The sequence below is a fragment of the Mustela erminea genome, chromosome 16 (assembly GCF_009829155.1).
Source record: "Mustela erminea isolate mMusErm1 chromosome 16, mMusErm1.Pri, whole genome shotgun sequence".
NCBI lineage: Eukaryota > Metazoa > Chordata > Mammalia > Carnivora > Mustelidae > Mustela > Mustela erminea.
In genome coordinates, this window is record NC_045629.1 from 27134520 (window position 1) to 27142062 (window position 7543).

At 35.3% G+C, this 7543-nt stretch overlaps 1 pseudogene; it reads right to left on the reverse strand.

The window, feature by feature from the left end:
• Nucleotides 1–3290: 3290 nt before the first annotated feature.
• Nucleotides 3291–4668, reverse strand: LOC116574934 (annotated as a pseudogene).
• Between the last annotated feature and the right edge of the window lie 2875 nt (nt 4669–7543).

Here is a 7543-nt window from a genome sequence, read left to right on the forward strand (position 1 = left end):
TGTCCTAATAATTGAATCTTTCCACAAAGTGTATTCATGATAACCTGTCATTTGATAAATTCATAAATGTAAGAATGAATGAAGAAATTAAATGTATTATATTTTTCTCTCTCTTTGATTTGCTTTCTCTGTAGTTTTCTCTTATTATTCCAATAGTATACATATGGCTAAATCAAGCACTGATTTAAAAACAGACCATGTCATTTTGAGCCAAACTTCCTGCAAAATAATAACTAAGTTTTTAGTTGTAATATAAGTAAATAAACCATCCTCAGGCTACACCCATGACACAGCTCTCTTAAATGGTGGCCAGCCGCTGGTTAGTGAGTAGTGTGCTTAATTCTCTCGTTTTGATTACCTGCCAGGTGAGCCTTTTTTATTTCTTGTTAAGTAAATTACAGATGTAGAAAAGTGTACATGTTAAAAATATACAGCTCAATTAACTCAGTAAGCAATTTTAAGGCTTGTATGAATTGTATTGTAGCTACTAAGTTTATACTTACCTTCTTGAAAGATCTGTAGATTGCCATGTTCTTTTGCATATATTACAATAAACCTTTAACATGTAAGATTATTATTATATACAATAATGTGTTATTATTATTACATTTCTATAGATGAGGAAACAAATTCAGAGAGTTGACATTTTATGTCCTAATTCCCATAGCTAGTAGGTGGAAGAAATGTTACTCAAATCAAGTTTTTCATGTTCCAAGTCACATGGCTGCTTTTCCTTAATGCTGTCTTTGTGAGGTAGATGCCATAGCACACTGCCCAGATCTTGAGGTAGATGCCATAGCACAGGGCCCAGATCTGTTCCTTCCCCCTTTCAGAACAAAACCACTCATTTCCCTAGTTGCTGAGAGTGTTGGTGGGTGACAGCTCTCAAATGAGTCAGCAAGTTTTCTTTAGGAATTGCCCTAAGCCAGGAACACTACTGCTTAGCCATGACTGCACCCTTTGGGAAGATGTCAGTTCACAACCAGTTACTAGTTGATGCAGGGGTCTGTCACTCTTCATAGTTCTGAACAACTCATAAAAACCATTTCCTGGTATGATTGTTGATGCCTTTGTTGAATATGCATCACAGTTTACCTTCCTTCACTGCCCAGTCCAGGGGTTGATCCAGAAAACACCAGTGCATGAACTAATTATGTGCAAATTGCTGTTTTAGATTCTGCCTCCCCAGAAACACAGGTGAACATTCTTTGTAGCGTTCTTCTCTTTTTTAAGGTATTTTATGCCTCCTTAGAATGGTATGCATTCAGTCAACAAAAATTGAGTGCCCATGTAACAGTCAGAAGTGGATTAAAAACAGGAGCCACTTTATTTTCAGCAAAAGTGGATTTTATATAAGGAATTTGGTTTTTCCAAACTATTCAAATGACTGGGCCTCCATAGCTGATTGCCATATCTGCCACAGTCAAAAAGATGGTAATCAAGTCACCACGTTGTACACCTTCAACATATACAATTTTTATTTAAAAAAATTTTTTTAAAGAGAGGAGATGGAGAATCAGAAAGACATGTTTACTTGATGAGTGTAGATCTTAGCACTTTAGCTGCTATTCCAAGAACAGACAACAACTTCTAGAACCTAGTTTCCAAAGCCTCATTAGACCTAATAGATTTGCACCAGCAAAATGGATGCCTTGTACAGGCTCTGCTCCTTTCCACATTTAACATAGTTCCACATGTGAATAGATGCACAGGCATGATTCAAGAATATAAGTCACCTGTGGAAACTTACCTGGATGCTGTTCAGGGAAAGGTTATTTTTTTTTCACTTCCTGGCCTTTACAGTATAGTAAGTCTCCCCAGAAGGAAGTTGAGATAGAAGAATCATGAGCCAGTCCTTGCCTTTACTAGGCTTATAAGACAAAAAACAAAAACAAGAACAAAACAAAAAAATAGATATGGCATACAGTAACACTCGCAGATGCTGTTATTAGAAGACCAGCAAACTTTAATAATGAAAAATGCGTTTAGAAACAGCACAGTTTGTTCCCTATAGGAATTTTTTTCCTGAGAAAAAGGATGTTTTATTATCTTGACTTGACTATAAAATATAATTTTTTTAATAAAAGTTTATATGTGATCATCTTTCAAGTATCAAAAAGCCAAATACAAATAAAGCATAGAAAATTATTTGAATCAAAAAAGTTCTGACATAAATCTACATGTTATAGGTAATCATAGTAAGAATCATTGCAATAATTACCCAAAGTAATATTAAAGTTAACAAAAAATATTCCCAACATCATTAGCCATCAGGGAAATACAAATCAAAACCACAACGAGATACCACCTTGCATCAGTTAGAATGGGAAAAATTAACAAAACAGGAAACTACAAATATTGGTGAGGATATGGAGAAAGGGGAGCCTTCTAATACTGTTGGTGGGAATGCAATCTGGTACAGTCACTCTGGAAAACAGTATGGAGGTTTCTCAAGATGTTAAAAATATAGCTACCCTATGACCCAGCAATTGCACTACTGAGTATTTACCCTGAAGATATAGATGCAGTGAAAAGAAGGAGCACATGTACCCCAGTGTTCATAGCAGCAATGTCCACAATAGCCAAACTCTGGAAAGAGCAGAGATGCCCTTCAACAGATGAATGGGTAAAGAAGATGTGGTATATATAAACAATGGAATATTATTCGGCTGTCAGAAAAGATGAATACCCACCATTTGCACTGACATGGATGGAACTGGAGGGGATTATGCTAAGTGAAGTAAGTCAAGCAGAGAAAGACAATTATCGTATGGTTTCACTCATATGTGGACACTGGGGTAACAGGGTGATGGGTATTAAGGAGGGCATGTGTTGTGATGAGCACTGGGGGTTATATGTAACTAATGAATCATTGAACACTACATCAGACACAAATGATGTAGTATATGTTGGCTAACTGAACATCATAATAATAAAAAAAATTTAACAAAGAGATGTTTGGTCTTAAATTTAAATTCATATGTATAGTATATTTATAATAATAGATCAGCATGAAAGTATATCTGCATTTTTTAACAGTAAAAGTAGGTAAGTTGGCAAATGCTTTATTCCTCAATGAAATGAGAAAACAGATCAAGGACAAAATGTTGGATAGTCTTCTCAACCAGGTCACCTTTCAGGATATATTTTCAGGGTAGCATTCTGCACATATAACTGAATTGATTATTCTAGAGCCAGTATTTTTATTTACTGGGTTTGCAGATAAAAATGTAATGAATAATTATATGTCAGGATTGGTAGGAATATCAAGTGTTATTTCACAACTGCCACTATGTATTCTTTTCTGACACAGCCTACAGAGATCCAGGCTTTCTCTGTTTGAGTTGATTCATTTCCTTTCATTGACGAGCTTCTTTCATGATGTGCTGTTCCTGAATCTGGCTGTAGATAGATTTTGATAGATATTTGTGACAAACCATGCATTTTTTTTATGAGGATGATGTTGACATGTCTCCTTCAGTTTCTGGTTATAATCTTTGGCTGCTTTTTCTCGTGATGTAAGCATACCCACTTTTTCGGAAGCATTGGCATTCTGTGGACGAATGTTCATTTAATCAGATCCACACATAATATATTTGCTGTTAGAAGTCCCACTTTACTGTAACCCATGTTACATTCTTTTTTTTTTTTTTTTTGATAGACTTCCCTGCTTCTATTTTTGTTTGCAGGAAAGATTCGAATAGATTTATCAAAACTAGCAGACACAAACTCTTTCCTAGTGGGAGAGTAATCCACATCAAGCACCATACATACATGATCCACATGGACCAAGAGTGTTCAGCGCGTGTATATCGGAAGTACTTAAGTTGTGACATTCATTTGCTGCAGTAAAAATGAAAGCTTCCATAGGGTTCCGACAAATTGTATTTGTTCTTATCTTTAAGATGACCTTTTTCAGAGGAGTAGCTTGTTTCATATCATAAAGCACAGTATTCCTGTCAGAAGCACAACTTCCCAAGAGAAATGTCTCAATTGGGTTTAATTTAACACTATTTATACTGTTTCATCCCCAGGTCATCAAACATATAAGATTGGTTCTTTGCTCATTCCAAATGTCTCCTTGGTGTCCACATGTGGAAAAAACAGCTTCTTTCCTGTGATGATCAATTCCTGTATTTACTCCCTTTCCTAATATTGTCTGTGGTGGTTAGTTCCTCCTCTTCTCCATAGCCTGGTCCATCTATTTTCCACTACGTCACAGTTTTGTCATTGACAGCAGAAAAAAAAAAAAAATCCCACATAAACGAGTACATATTCTTCATACAAAACCCCTCATATGTTTGCATTGTGCAGATACATTTTCATTGGTCAAGTTCCAAATTCTAACCTCTCCATCACATGCTCCAGAAAGGACAGTAGCCAGGCTCTTTGGCTGCTTTGCCAAGTGTTGACTTCATCTTGGTGACCATCCGGGGAAGCTAGGAATGATTTTCAAATACCTGTTCCAGTTTGGTAGCATTTAAAGCTCTTACAGATTTTCATAGGACCTTACAAGAATGTAAGGTAGGATCATAGTTTCTTGGAACTGGTGATGTAGATGCAAATCTTCTTTGCTTCCTGAAAGTTCTGAATCCTCAGAACTTTCTGAATCCTCACTCACTCTGCCAAAGGTTCCTGTAGTTTTCCATTAATCTTTACTATTATCATGGCCGTACTAAAAAGAACCTCAGAAAATCTCCTAGGTTCCAAACATAGTCCCCCTTGTTTCCACCATACCAGCAACCAATTTCCCTTGGTAATCGGAATCCGTCAGTATATTCCTTACAGGAATTTATATTATAGTGCCAGTGTAATATAGTTCCTGAAATATACCATTCAGTAGTCATTGGATGAATTGATTTGGGATCCTGAAAGACAGCGTGAGTTTAGATATCTGCTACCACTTTTGAAAGAATTCTACTGGACTCAGCAAAACCGATCCATTAAGTTTGGAATATTCATGTTGTGAAAATGAAACTTGATGAAGGCTTGACCTAACTCAGACTCTCCAGATTTTAGATGTGAATAGGTTAACACTGAAGAGTACAAAATATGGATTATTGTAGCCAAGGGGTTCATATTTTGACAAAGGAAAGGAGATCTTTTGGCTGAGTGAACCTGAACAAATAATACAAAATTGAGTATAGAACACGGATGCTTAAACTGTTCTTAAACTGTTCTTAAACTTGGAGAATCTAGTAAAAGCTATAAACACATATTCCAGACATGCGGAAGTATACACATATATGCAAATACAAAATACTTTACAAATATCAGCTGATTAATAGACCCTTTGAATTTCTGTGGTCTCTTAAAGTCCTTAAGTCTTGGCTTAAGAAGTTCTAAGTTACAATCACATTCTCTCTTAAATTTCTGAGGATCTTGAGTTTTCAGTTCTCAAAAAGTGCTAATATATGTACATGCATGATGCACATATAGCATACATATATACATATATCATGTGTATATGTATATCATATATATATAAAATGAAATATATCCTACTAAATATCATGATAGCAAAGTAATGTAGCCTACTTAAGTCAGTTGTCTCAAAAATTGTTACTCTGCACCCCATCAGTAACACATTTTGAGACTATTCTACTACCCAGTTTTCCAGAGGCTAGAAAATTACTCCATTTGTTTCTCTGTTTACCTCTGTCACACAGTAATAAAATATAAAACAGATTACTTAACACCAAATGAGTAGTGGTATGATCTTGAACAAGTCATGGATCTTTGTTAGTCATGTCTTCATCTATAAATTTTCTTTGTAATTTGATTTATCTTGTTCAGTGCTAAAATTTTATAATTCTTTAAGTTGATGCTAGAATATAGGATTGTATTTATTGAATTGTCTTTGATATACAAGACAATACAAGGATCAGGGGAGGTATGTACATTATGCCTCAACAATATGAAATAGTAAACTGAAATAAGGGAAATCTCTTATGCCCTAATCCCAATTCACATTATGAATTAATGAATGTGCTTCTCTTTAGGAACATGTATTACCTCTTTAACCCACGATAATGAAGCTATCATGGGGTTGTGTGTGACCTGAGTCCCAGGGTGCTCAGAACAGCATGGGTAATGACAATGACCCTAGGGCCTGATCTGTTTTGTCTTTCATCCTAAATTTGCTAAAGGAATGGGGTGAATAAGGGACTGAAATAGAATGGCTGTGGTTAAATGTTCAGGGGCCTCAAAGACACTGATTAGCCAGAAAAGTAGTAATAATCAGAGTAACCGTAATAAAACTATCTCAGGACATGAGTAATAGTGTGCAAAGCTAAAGAGTATCTCTGCCTGCATCTAGGGAGTAGATTTAGAAAACTTGGTTTATTTTATTATTATTATGGATAGAGTGCTTAAAACTAAACTGCTAGGTCCCCAATCCAAGGGGAGGACCCTGGAATGAGGAATAGTTTGACATTTGATAACAGGGCAAGCTGTTTAAGTAGGAGGCAGCACTGATGGCTTTATAACTTGCTCTTTCATTTATGTGTTTGGCTTCTGCTGCAACCAGCTGGCATGAAGGATCTCTCTGGTGTTTTGAATCAAGAAGGGAATAAAACACACTCAGGCTTCACTACAGATAACCTGAACATTTTGAATTTGGTTCATGGCAAGAGAAATGTGTACTTTGGATTTATTTTTTAATAGTGGTGGTATGTTGGCTGAACTCATCTCCCTTATGACTTGAGAATTTATTTATGCAGTAGAGCCTGGATTTAAGAAAGACAATATATACTTATGGAAGGAAATGTTTATCTCATCTGAAAACAATTGACATCTATGAACAATGGCTGCTCAATGAAAAAATATCTTTTGGCAAGTAATAGAAAACTGTTGAATTTTGGAGGCAGGATTAGCAATGGTTTTTCCTCTTAGCCTTACCTTGATCTGTTTATATGGGATTTGTTACTTGAATTTAGTTATTGTTTCACATTTATGAAAAAATTTTTCATAATTTTATGAAATTTTCAAAATTTTATGCCCTTTGTCTTTGAAGTGATCTCTGCTTTTTATTTAATTTTCTAAGAATGTGTGATGCATAACAAACGTGTGTGTGTGTGTGTGTGTGTGATCTTAAGAGTACCTTTCAATTATTTTTATCTGTTAATCACACCTTTTAACTATCACCCAGATCAAGATATACAATAGTATTAGAAGATTCCTTTATACTCTTCTATGATCTGGCTAAACACCATCAATATTATTCTGCTTGGCCAGCTCACTTTGGCTTGACTCCTCCTACATTCCCAAAGAGAATAGTTGTTATGACTTCTATCACACAGATTGGTTTTGCCTATTGGAGACAGTTAAATAAATGTAATCATATAGTATTTTTGTATATGTGTCTGTTTTCTTTCACTCAGTGCTATGTCTGTGAGACTGTCCATATTGTTGCTTATAGAAATAGATTGCTCATACTCATGGTCATGCAATATTCCATTTAGAAGATCAGTATTCTAAAATTATGTAAGTTCTTCTATTCATGGATATTTGGGTTGTTTCCAGTATTTCACTATGTCAAACA